Source organism: Trichoplusia ni, chromosome 2 (assembly GCF_003590095.1).
Source record: "Trichoplusia ni isolate ovarian cell line Hi5 chromosome 2, tn1, whole genome shotgun sequence".
NCBI classification, from domain to species: domain Eukaryota; kingdom Metazoa; phylum Arthropoda; class Insecta; order Lepidoptera; family Noctuidae; genus Trichoplusia; species Trichoplusia ni.
In genome coordinates, this window is record NC_039479.1 from 866,545 (window position 1) to 879,503 (window position 12,959).

Below are 12,959 nucleotides of genomic sequence, written 5' to 3' on the forward strand. Positions count from 1 at the left end.
CGGTATAATATTTTTAATTCCTAATCATTTTTCATGTTAACAATAGCTAATAACAAGACTGTTTTAATTGGTTAAGTATGTATCAAATCATAAAGATAATTTCACTCCTCTACCCATCTAGACAAATCATCATTGGCCTAGCCTTTTCCCAACTATGCCGGTCGGCTACCAGTCCAACCGGTTTCAGCTAAGTACCAGTGTTTTACAAGGAGCGACTGCCTATCTGACCTCCTCAACCCAGTTACCTGGGCAACACGATACTCCTTGTTTAGACTGGCTGTCAGACTTTTCAAGCTTCTGACTACCTTGTAACGACTGTCAAAGATGTAGGAATAACAGCCAGGACCCACAATTTAACGTGCCTTCCGAAACACGGAGGAACTCGTTATGACAAAGATGGTCACCCATCTACGGACCAACCGCGTCAAGCATAGCTTAACCTGTGATCGATTCACTTATGCGGTTATAGCTTAGCCACGAGCTCCTCCTAAATTAATCCTTTTTTTCTAAATTACATTTGTCTACCCATCTAGACAAATGTAATTTAGAAAAACGTTAGTATTGACAGACAATGCTCGAAGTTTTGGAGATGATAGGTCAAAGTCACGTGATTAATGAAAACGAAATGTAATTTTCATACATTTGAGCGTTTTTTGAGACAAAATGTGATTTAATTGATTTCTCCATAGTATTAGATCATTCTCATTGTACATAACGGCTCACTAGAGTTACTGTAATGGGCTTGGTAGGCTTTTACTACGAAAAAGTTTTGATTAGTTTTTCATTGTTCGGCTCTCTTAATGTGTAAGTAAATGCAAGTCTCGTAAAGCTAAACTTCGATGCCAAATATATTGAGTTCGAACGGAAACAAAAACTTTAGGTATAATCAAAAGCTATTTAGGCGCACGTGTAACATCTACCTACAAAAGATTATGTTACGCAGTTTAGGAACCAAGCTATAATGCCTAAAAGACGATTTCAGTACGTCACCCTGTACCAGGAACAAACCCTGTACCAAGTCCCAACCCTGTACCAAGACCCAACCCTGTACCAAGCATTAACCCAGCCACCGCTAAATATTCCTCGAAAATTCTGAGCCATTCCCCAAGACTCTGATTTAGGAAAACATTAACCATATTCTGTAGACATAATATATAGTCCAGGGTAATAAATAATGTCTAGACCACGTATTCCTAAATACGGACTTGTAATATCTTTGTCTGCTGTAATATAATGTGCTTGTTACACTTTAATATCGCCGTTCAAGCGTTATTTATCGTCAGCTTTATGTGTTTCTATTATGTTTTCTTCATCTTTGTTAAAACTACCAACATTGAAAGCTGTTTGTTTAATTTATTCATACATTTTTGAATAAAGTCCACTTGTCTTTCTTTCGAATAGTTGACCGGTATTTCCATTCACGATCATTTATAAGTAACTAGAACGAATATTAGTTTTCTTATAAAGATGATAATTTTAATAATCTCCGATCAAGTGTAAGCCAGACTTGCGACACAGAGGTTTTTGAACAAATAAATTTCATGTTTACACACAAATCGCTGTTTATTCTTAATCTGTGTAGTTATAGCGGCAACAGAAATACATCGTTTGTGGAAATTTCAATGGTCTCGCATCTCGGTTCATGATATCTATACAGCCTGGTGGCAGCCGGATAGAAAACAGAAAACTCAGTGATCGGATTCCGTTTTTTCCCTTTGAGAACAGAACCATAAATTTGGTTGTTACATTGGTTCTAGCGTTTGCGACAAATTCGCGAAAACCAACAAATGTTACAAATTCGTATCAAAAAGCCAATGATTTTAAAACTAAAACGCCGAGCTGATTTGAATAAAGCGTATTGTTCCATCCAGGTACGTCACTAGTTAAATGGAAATCAAATATGGCTGACGATAAAAATAAAATGTAAAGCGAACCGATTTCAACAAACATTGTCGTTTAATTCTGTGGGAGTGATATAAATTGTTGAGTATTTAAATTTTGTACGCTTTGCTTATATACAATAAAAGTGATAATAGAACATCAAATCAATCAACATGCTGAAAGAGCATCTGAAATGCACCTTTTATGTGTATGGCAGAGGAATCGTCTTGGACACCCATTTCTTTGTGAGAAGAAATGAGTAGCCTCAGACTCTTAATGACTGTACCTAAAATGTTGTGTATAGCCTCTAGTATTTTGGCGGTGCGTGACATCCTAGTATGATTCCTTTAATTTTTAAGGAATACATGTTGTTTCTCGCTTCTCCCGCTTAGAAAAAAGTTACCCTCATTTAACTGAGTTGGATAAACGTCTTTGTGTTAATCCAAGTTCCAGCTACCTCCATAGCCAATTTCATTGAAGTCGATCCAGCCGTTTAAGAGTGAAGAAGTAACAAATAACACACATTATACAAACACACTCCTAACTTTTCCATTTAAATTAGTGTGATAGGTTATCGTTATATCATCATTTTTCAGAACAAAATAACAAAAGGACTTTAGACGAAAAAAGATTGTTTGAAATAAGTTGCGTTGTGATTTCCAAATTTGTATCATGAATGAGTACAAACCGAAATAAGGTTAATATTTGTGCCCGCATCCGGCAAATATTTGTTGCCAAATAAACGCATACTGTCAGATATTTGCATTTGTTTTTATAAATTCCGAATAATTCGTATTTTTTTCAAAAGCGCTGGTTATATACCTACGTTTTATGAAATACTCGCTGATGACGCAATTTCGTGTTTGTTGTAAAATATAAGTTAGGAATTTTTCAAATCGGATAAATTGTTTCAGTTTTTGTAGCGCAATATAAGTAGGTATGTTATTTAATTACTGCAGACTCCTATTAATCATGGAGTGAAAATATATGTTCTACAGCCTTGACTGGCTGGGCTATCTGATACAGAAAATATTTATTATTTTTGACCAGTAATTCCTTAGATTAACCAATTCAAAGAAACCCTTCACCTTAACAATATTGTTTAATATAGATCAATTCGACTAGGATTTTTCTGGTACTTCGGGTGCCACCAGTCTATGTCAATTTTGAACCCTTCCAAAAGTGTAATGTTGGCTAGAGTCTGGAACGTTGTCTTGAGTGACCCTACATTTACGCTTGTCTTAAGGCACTGACTAGCGTTACTAGGATTAATGTGCTATGTTACAAAGCAAGTAATTGCACTGTCAATTCCTATCAACTAGGGTTTTTGCACTTATATCCTAAGGCTCTCGGACCGAATGCTTGAGTTTATTTCCTTCAAGTCTAGTAAGAAGTAAGGAGATACTAAATGAGTTGGTTGACGTACAAATTTATTTTTCTCTCAACCGATTGATATATGTTTAGTCTATATGGAACCCTAAGTGTCTCGACTTGACCGGATTTTGTATGTGGTTAGTGTATATGTGTGATAACAGTTTTTTTATCCGTTTCGCCTGAGGTAATAATATAAAGGTTTGAGGTTACAAAAAGTGAATTGCTGAAGGTTATTATTAATTCTGTGACTAATCTTCATTTTCTACTGAGAGTTGAATAGATAACAGAAAAGCTTTAGTAGGTATCTAATACAGGTTTTTAAAATTAAAATAATTTCGAGTTTTATTCGGGATGATTGGCAAATACAAAAATCACTTCGTCACCAAACAGCTGATGAATTTTGTTCGGTTTTAACTGTCACTTGTTTGAGTAATTTCATTGCTTTTGCGAACACTGATAAATATGTCGTTAAAGTCGTTTTAATGTGATGTGAAGGTGTAACTTGCACTCACCTCGTCACGTTAGCTTGAATGAATATTATACCAACAACCTTTGAGTTATGGTGATGAAGTATAAACAAGATCGTCATAAAAATGTTTTATACTGATGTTGTAATAAATATATAATTTTCAGAATGAATATGCTGTTCAAAATAAAGTGACTGTTTTAGATAAAATTTAATGATGTAGTCATCAATCCTTCGTTTAAATGTTTGTGAAACTCCACGAGACACAAGGAGTGAGAAAACGCCCACGTGTGTGAGTCGAATCCCCCCTATAAGGTGCTCTTCGCATATATAGCTTAGTACCAAGATCATTATGTTTAATCCCAGAACTGTGATAACTATCTAATAACAGGCCCTACAACGAAAGAGTAACGAGCTATCAGGCTACACAAAATTCAGAACAAATATTTATCCAGAACCAACTATGCTATAAAGATGCCCCATAAAAATAAAAGTACAATGTTACAAAACTCGTGATAACAGGCAGTGTAAGCTCATTCGCACTATTTCATACCACACATTACTTGCTTCCTTCCAAGGTACACAAAAATACATACAAGTCCAACCAAATTTCCTTGAGCAAAATTTCTACCAGACATTTCTTTAAAAACACCCGCAACGTATGCTCCTAACTTATATTTCACACTTGGGGAACTTCGCGAGAATAAACATATATCAGCTGTATTCAAATTAAATAAGCCATAATTTTTAAAAGTCCCAAGTTATTGCGTGGTTATGCAGTTTCTTTGGTATTACAAGCATCCGTATAATGTTATGAGACTACTGAGCACGTCGCACTTTAAGAACTGCAAGTTTTTTTATTATCATCTCACTTTAATGTGGACGTAAAGGTTTTATATGGTGTTTGAGTTTTGCATAACGCTGACGCTTCGGAACTTTACTAAAAATTTATTCAAAAGATGCACAATTCGGTGGGTAGGAGAATTGTTTTCAGAACAGTTTAACTAACTGTATGGCTCGCTTATCCAAAATGGAAGATAAACAAAAAATGTCTGCTGCCGCCGCTTGCCAACCCACGAAAGTTTTGAATGTAAACCAAGTAAAACGAACGAGCTATATTTCTTTTGGATGAATGGCAAAACCGGTTACCATTCATGCACTATTAAAGTTCGTAACTTCAGAATTTTTTCTAATAGTTGAATGTAAATAAATAAAAAAAAAACCTAAAGAAAAGTTGGATGATAGTGAACAGACTAGTAAGGTTTAACAGTTTAATAGTAATCACATCGGCAAAGAATCCTCCATTAATGCCCTTCGAGATTTTATTTTTCTAATTAAAACCTAAAAATGCGTTAAACATTTTCTTTTGGACTTAAAATAATTTTTTATATAGCTTAATTAAACCTGTGCTACGTTAAAAGGCGATAAGATTTATTTCATTGCATATAAAATGTTTTGTTTTGATACAATTAAAGCCTCTATTGATTAAATTCAATTATTTATTAAGCCCCGAACATATTAGTCAGTTGTCAGTATTGCAAAAAATATTTTTAATTCTATATTTGAAATGAATGTATTATTGACATTCATTTAAAATGAAAGTCAATACTATACCTTTTCGGTTTTTATTCATAAGTAACAACAATATTTCAGATAGGTTTCGTTAAAAACCACATATTTTTCAAGTTAAATGGATTGATTGAGTTTAAAATTTTAGCTTTTTCTCATTACATCTATCTTATTCATTTGATTAAATTGCTTATTTATTTGAACCCAACAAAAATCAATTCTACACATCAAAATAAAAGTTCATAATTTCAAGTGGATTTTTAAAATTGAATGACGATTTTATCATATGACTGAAAACACCCACATAACTTAAAAAAAAAACTCAAATTCAGTATCAATACAAAAATAAGTCTTATCACTTTACGTAAAGGTCTACGTTACTATAAAACCAACACTGACGTGAGACTAACCAACAAAACCAATCTACGTCATCACATCAAACAACCGAAACGTTTAAGTAAATAGGTAACTATAAACCAACATGAGCGAAGTTGGCGAGCTGAAAAACTTATATAAAGAGCAATTTGCCAAACTACAGCGATTTGTTGCCGCATTAAACGATGATGATATTATCCTTGGTGAAAGTATGACGGGGAATGTAATTGATGAGTACGTAATTTGGGTGTTATGTAACTCATAACTGAGTGTCAATATACAACGAGCTGTTGAGTTTAGTGTTACTGTGTCTAACTAATTCGATTTCAGAATTATAATTTATAATTAACTAGCTGTTGCCCGCGACTTCGTCCCCGTGGGTAGAAGATATAAGTTATGATTTATGCCTGCCCTGTTTTTTCACATTTACCATTGTATCTTCGCTCCTATTAGTCGCAGCGTGATGGTTTATAGCCTAAAGCCTTTCTCGATGAATGGTCTATTCAACACAAAAAGAATTTTTCAATTTGGACCAGTAGTTCCTGAGATTAGCGCGTTCAAATAAACAAACAAACTTTTCAGCTTTATATATTAGTATAGAAGTATAGATAATAATCTTAGTCTTGTATAGACTTTTTAGTTAAAATTGTTTTGATGCCCAGTATAAAATCGTTTAAAGTTTCTCGAAATATAAAGATTTTACCAAACTATCAGTTTAGGCAAGCATAGAGACGAACTAACAAAAAACATTACCGACACAAAAATACTTAATTGGAAAGAACCAAGTCAGATACTGCCATTTAAATGCTTAATAATGTAGTGTATGAGACTTACTGCAAACATATCATTAACACAGCGAACTCTAAAGTACAATATTACTGTAACAAATCTTCGTCAAGAAGTAAATGCGCAACATTTTAACTTTTATCCGAACCACGGTTGCATACATTTCAAAACGACGACTTACAAAGTAGCATATTGAGATAGAGAACCAACCAGCAGTAGACATTAATTGTGCACCAAAAGTTTACAAAGTTCCCCATTCGTTACACGTCACAGTAACTTGAGCCATTGTAAAGTTCAACTTGCTTGTACTCGGGTGTATTTTATTCTTTACTGAATACGAAATTATTTTGAGAAAACGATCCTTTTTGAGTTCGCAGACGTCTTTTATTAATTTACTATTGTATTTTGTTGCACAGTGAACTATTTTTAATTTTTTAACCATTTGGTATCTAATGGTACAATTTAACTCCTGAAAAAATACCCAAAATGACTCAATGGTATTTTATGGTAAAAAATGTAATACATTATAATGCACGAGGCTTATTCAGTTCCCTATAGTGTCATCCGACCACATTATTTATGACAAGCAAAAACACAATTTATGGCACCGATAAAATCCTGATCAACTTCCCACTAGCGTGACATCAAGTTCTAACTTTATATTATATAAAATCGTTATGCGTGTATCGCCTAACGCGATCAAAGTAAATAATATTTCAGGACAAAATTACCATACGTCTAATGTAAGTGATACGTATAGTAGGGGCCCAAGGATAGTTCCTTGAGAGACCCTTTTAGTGAGCACCAATAAATCAAACCCTAATGGAGTGTGTAAGCCTCTCGTAGGGTCTGTACCGCATAATATTTTCGAATTTTAGACTGAGCCAGAATGAAACTGCCCAAAATGGTCTGAATATTGATGGGATCCCATGTTGACATTGTAGTAAGCATTAGATGGAATGATTTGACAAAAATGCTGAGCTGCAAACTTTGCTTATTCATCGACGATTTTTTAGTGATTTTGTGATTTGTTGTCAGGCTATTCAAAAACGATTACTGGGGTCGGAACAATGACTGTTAATAGAAAGGAAAATTTTGCCAGTTTTATAACAATCACTGTGGGGTAGGATGATAAATGATAATTTGTCTTTTTGATTCAATGTCCCAATTATTTATTAAATATAACATGAAACATTGTTAGTTGATTTATGAAATGATAGTATGAATTAAGCTCACTTGATTATAAATATTTAATTTATGTGATTACTGTAGTTAAATACCTTTTATTAAGTACATTAGCCCGCATCAGTACCTGCAAGAATGAAACAAATAATATAAAATATCGATTAGAGAACATAAACCAAATGGAAAAAAATATAATCTGATTGAAATTTGAAAAGATACTGTGAAAGTATAGTTATTGTCAGATTATTGCAGTACTATCGTAAAAAAAGAAGTATGCGTTGTGAATAAAATAATACACGAATCATTACTCCAAGTCACCAAGCAACTAATGATGTCGACACATTGTTTTAGACTAAACGTAGGGCCAAATCCAAGTTTGTACGTCCAAACAGAACTTCAAAAACGCAAAGTTTAAGAAGTTTTGTTTTACATTCAAAGCTAATTAATGACACTTTTCGCAATTTAGGCCCATTCACATTTAATATTGAAAAGGATTACGGTCCCAGTTGTTTTGAGGAGGGCCGAAAAAAGTTCCTGTAAGATCCTCCCCTTAAGCACGACAATTTAAGTGGAGGCACTCCGTTATATGAAAACTTTGACAGTTAACGACAAATTGGTGTGAAAAGTATTGTTAAAAACTATGTTAGGCTTTCATGTTGTTAAAATTATTGTACAGATTTTGAAAAAAAGTTTAGCGAACTTACAAGATGATTGTTATTTGATTTTATTTTATTTGTTTTTACATTATATTTTTTTTTTAAGAATAAGACTGTTTCAGATTATTATTGAAAAAAACTCAATTGTCGAATTAACTTATACAAGGTAAGATGAACTAGAAACTATTTTCTTATAGAAGTGCATTTGAGGGTATCTCTCTCTCTTGCGAAAAGTATAGGCGACTGATAGAACAAAATAAAAACATATAGTAGATAAGTATAAATAAGAAATCCAAGTCAAGCAATAGCAATTCAAGTCATAAATTGTGTTAAATAATTAAAAACCTTTAACTCACTCAAAGTTCTTTGAACCAAAATAACCTGAATAGGCTCACGGTAAAATTGGGCAAAGTTTGCGCCATAACCATTTTCCACGCCGTTGGGAGATGAATATAAAGAATTTATTTTTAGAGTGAATCCCAAATACTGCAGCGAAAGTATAATGTGGCGAAATCAATTTATATTTTTGGCAAAAAACTTGCCTTACAGTGAAATAGAGAAAGCTATTTTATAGTGATGAACTTTGTTCAAACACTTTCAATATAATAAGAAATAATTGGAAATTGAAGAAAGTATAACAACACAGTAAAACGTGTGCGTTTATTTCTTGGTGTGATTCATAGATTCTCTAAAATGGCTGAGAGATATTTTAATTAATTTACTATTTGACACCAAGGCACCAAGATGACACCTCTATCTAGGCCATATCGTTTAATGATTTTTTTGTATATGATAGCAAAAGTTTAATTCCATATTAATCTTTTGCTTTAAGATATCAACTTATATAAATAAATATTATTTATCATTATAAGATGGATAGATATATCTTATTATCATGCCATATATCAACAAATTAAGGAGGAAAGTGGGTGTCGCCTCTTATCAGGACATCGAAATGAGGAAAGTTGAGGAAATAGCAACGGAAACTGCGCCTACAGAAATATTGTACCAGACACTTGTGGGAGTAAATAAATTATTGGTAATTGGAACAGAAAGTGTGAATCGAGGTAATTAAGTATAATAATGATTTCTTTCCTTCAATGAGAGAAACATATTGTTTCACAATTTTCAACTTGCAAGTCGATAATTTTGCAAATAATTTCAAATTATATACAAAAAAAAAAAAACAAAAACATCGTCACTTAAACTTAAACTTCAGTCTCCCCGCCACCACGGCAGTGTGCGGATGTAGAAAATAAATAAAATTAAAAATGACCCAACAAATACTAAAGTGTACTCAGTGCAATATTGTAATAAATGAGCTACTATGCTTTATTCAAAATAAAATAGACGTAATGGACGAAGAAAGCCTAATTCGAATATGTGTGAGTGCGTTCTCGACCTCCGATATAAGTAACGGTAAAAATCTGTTATTTAACTCAATATCTACGAATACCCGCAACATCTCAAGACGCAAAAATAAGGATCAAAAGGATATCGAGGACATCATCTGCGTGTTCAAGAGTACTGATCCTGATAAAACTCCTTTGTTTGTAGCAAAGGATTTACAAAAGTTACCACCGGTTACATTCGACCATGTCGACGTCACAAAATTATTAAAGGATATTGTTTTATTACAGTCAGAGGTAAAACAAATAAAAGAAACTTACGTAACAAAGGATCAAGTAAATGATTTAAAACTGGTGAGCTCCAATACTTCCGATAAAAATATTTCACAAACTCAGTTCACTAATACACCACCGCCATTAAAAACACAATATTCTTTGCCTAAATTGTGCATAGATCGCGAGCCGCACATCGTGACCTTGAACGCGGAATGCGTAACAAGTGCAAGTGCAAGCGCACTCGACAGCGCGGGCCCCCGCGAAGCCACGCCCCCAAGCGTATTATTGACAGAAAATAAGAATATTAATTCTGTGAATAAAAATTTAGAAAATAGTTTTATAGCGGATACAAATTCAGTATTGCCGAACCAAACAAGTAATTTAAAAACAAATGTATATGTGTCATCGAAAAATATTCACACTAATAATTCTACGTCATTGGCTGATATGTTGCGACAAGAAGGAAAGTGGAAGTTACCTGGTCCTAGTGAAGAGTGGGTCGAGGTTCAGAGAAGGAGGTTGAAAAATAGACACGATGTTGTCAGAGGCCAGGCTGAAGTCAAACCAGAATACAGATTTAAGCCAGCTACTAAAAATGTGTTCCTGTTTTTATCGAACGTACATAAGGACACTTCGGAAAACGATATACAACGATATTTAAAAAGTAAAACTAAAGAAGAAGTTACACTTCAAAAAATAAATATGAAAACTATAAAACCATACAATGCCTTCAAGGTTACTGTGGACAGACAAAATTTAAATATATTTCTGAATAATGAACTCTGGCCTGACGGTGTCACTTGTCGGCGTTTCAGAACATACAGAACTGCCGATCAGGGCGGCGAACAACTATCATCATAATGTCGGCGTTTCAGGCCGTATAGAACTACCGTGTCCAGCGGCGAATAGATATATGTATTTTTAATTATGGATATAAAACGCAACCTTAATTTAATATCTTTTAATTGTAAGAGCCTTAAACGGTCAGTTGAAGGGGTCAAAGAACTCTGCGAGTTTGCCGATATAGTTGCATTGCAGGAGACGTGGCTTATGCCCTGTGATTTACAATACCTAAATACCATACACGATGACTTTGGGAGTACTGGTACATCTGCAGTGGATGCGACGGCTGGCGTGATGCGAGGCAGGCCGTACGGAGGAGTGGCACTGCTGTGGCGTAAATCTTCATTCCAAAGTGTCTCAGTGATATCGTGTGTGAATTCGCGAATCGCAGCAATAAGTGTCACAACAGATGAGCGTTCTGTGCTAGTGTTTAGTGTATATATGCCTGTAGATTGTAGTGAGAACTTGTCTGAGTTTACGGACTGCTTAGGGACTATTAGTGCAATCATAGATGACAGTAATGTTGAGTCTGTATTTATACTAGGCGATTTCAATGCTCATCCTGGTGAACGCTTTTTTGACGAGCTCCTGAACTTTTCATCTGAGCAAAATTGGGTTTGTGCGGATTTGAATCTCCTTAATTCTCAGGACACTTTTACATTTATTAGTGAGGCTCACGATAGTAAAAGATGGTTAGACCACTGTATTGTCACTCAAGCTGCCGCCTCGTGTATTACGGATATTTATATAAGTCATGACGTATACTGGTCTGACCATTTTCCATTAGTTATAAAATGTAATTTAGAAATAATTGTACACAAAACAAATTGTCAACCCACAACTTGCAATAAAATAAATTGGGGAGTTAGAAATAGATCTCAGATAATTAAGTATAATAGTATTTGTAATACGAAATTGAAATGCATCGATTTTCCGGCCGAGTTAGAGTATTGCAGTGGTAAACAATGTAGCTTGTCTGATCATAAGGAAATTATTAACAGATTATATATTAATATTGTAAATATTTTATGCGAAGCGTCAAGAACATCGTGTCGTGTATATAAAGGTAGGCACAAAAAGGTATTGGCGGGTTGGAACACTAATGTAAAAGAAGCTTACAGGAATGCTAGGCTGAAGTTTAGAACATGGGTATCTTGTGGTAAACCCACTGACACTGATGCGTATTATGAAATGGTAGAGGCACGTAAACAATTCAAAGGTAAACTCAAGTGGTGTCAAAACCACCAACAACAGATTCAGATGGATATTTTGGCCAAGCATCATGCAAACTCTGATTTTAAGAATTTCTGGAAATGTACAAACAGTACCAGTTATAAGCCTAGCATTCCTGCAAGTGTTGACAATGTCTCTACTCCAAAGGATATAGCTAACATGTTTCAATCATATTATTCCATAAAGTCGCCTCTGGGTCCTCCGTGTCGGGAACTTTTGCATTCCTGTCATTCTACAGTCTCTACCGTCATTCTTGCAAAAGAAATAAAAAACTGCCATTCAGAAGATGACAGGAGGTAAATCTCCCGGTCACGATGGACTCAGTGTCGAACACCTGAGACATGCTGGCGTCCATTTACCTAGAGTCCTAGCTATGCTTTTTAATCTATGCATAAACCATGAATACCTTCCTCAGGGACTGATGCGGACTCTGGTGGTTCCAATTGCTAAAAACAGGACAGGAGACATGGCTGACAAGACGAACTACAGGCCAATTTCCTTGGCGACCATTTTAGCTAAGGTGCTTGACAGTGTACTCAATTCACATTTTACAATGCACATTAAACTGCATGATGCTCAGTTCGGGTTTCGACCTGGGCTGTCTACTGACACAGCCATATATAGTCTGAAGCACACTGTCAAGTACTATACAGATAGACGAACTCCTGTATACGCCTGTTTCCTGGACTTGAGCAAAGCCTTTGATCTTGTGGCCTATGATGTCCTGTGGGAGAAATTGGCTAACACAAGTGTGCCGACAGAGTTGGTATCTCTCCTGAGGTATTGGTATATCAACCAGGAGAACCGTGTGAGGTGGGCGGGCGAGCTTTCGAATGCGAGCAGGTTGGAGTGTGGGGTGAGACAAGGGGGGTTGAGTTCTCCCTTACTCTTCAACCTGTACGTAAATGCCTTGATTGAGGAGCTTAGCGGCATGCGTGTCGGATGCTATGTTGATGGTGTTTGCTG

The 12,959-nt window shown here is 34.9% G+C and overlaps 1 protein-coding gene across 1 annotated transcript in view; it reads right to left on the bottom strand.

Annotated features, from left to right (window-relative positions):
- LOC113502332 (zwei Ig domain protein zig-8-like) overlaps positions 1-7,880 on the bottom strand; it is a 62,362-nt gene extending 54,482 nt beyond the window's left edge. The window contains exon 1 of the mRNA XM_026883872.1: positions 7,732-7,880. The gene's annotated coding sequence lies outside the window, so the exon portion shown is untranslated. The remainder of the gene's footprint in view (positions 1-7,731) is intronic.
- Positions 7,881-12,959: the final 5,079 nt, after the last annotated feature.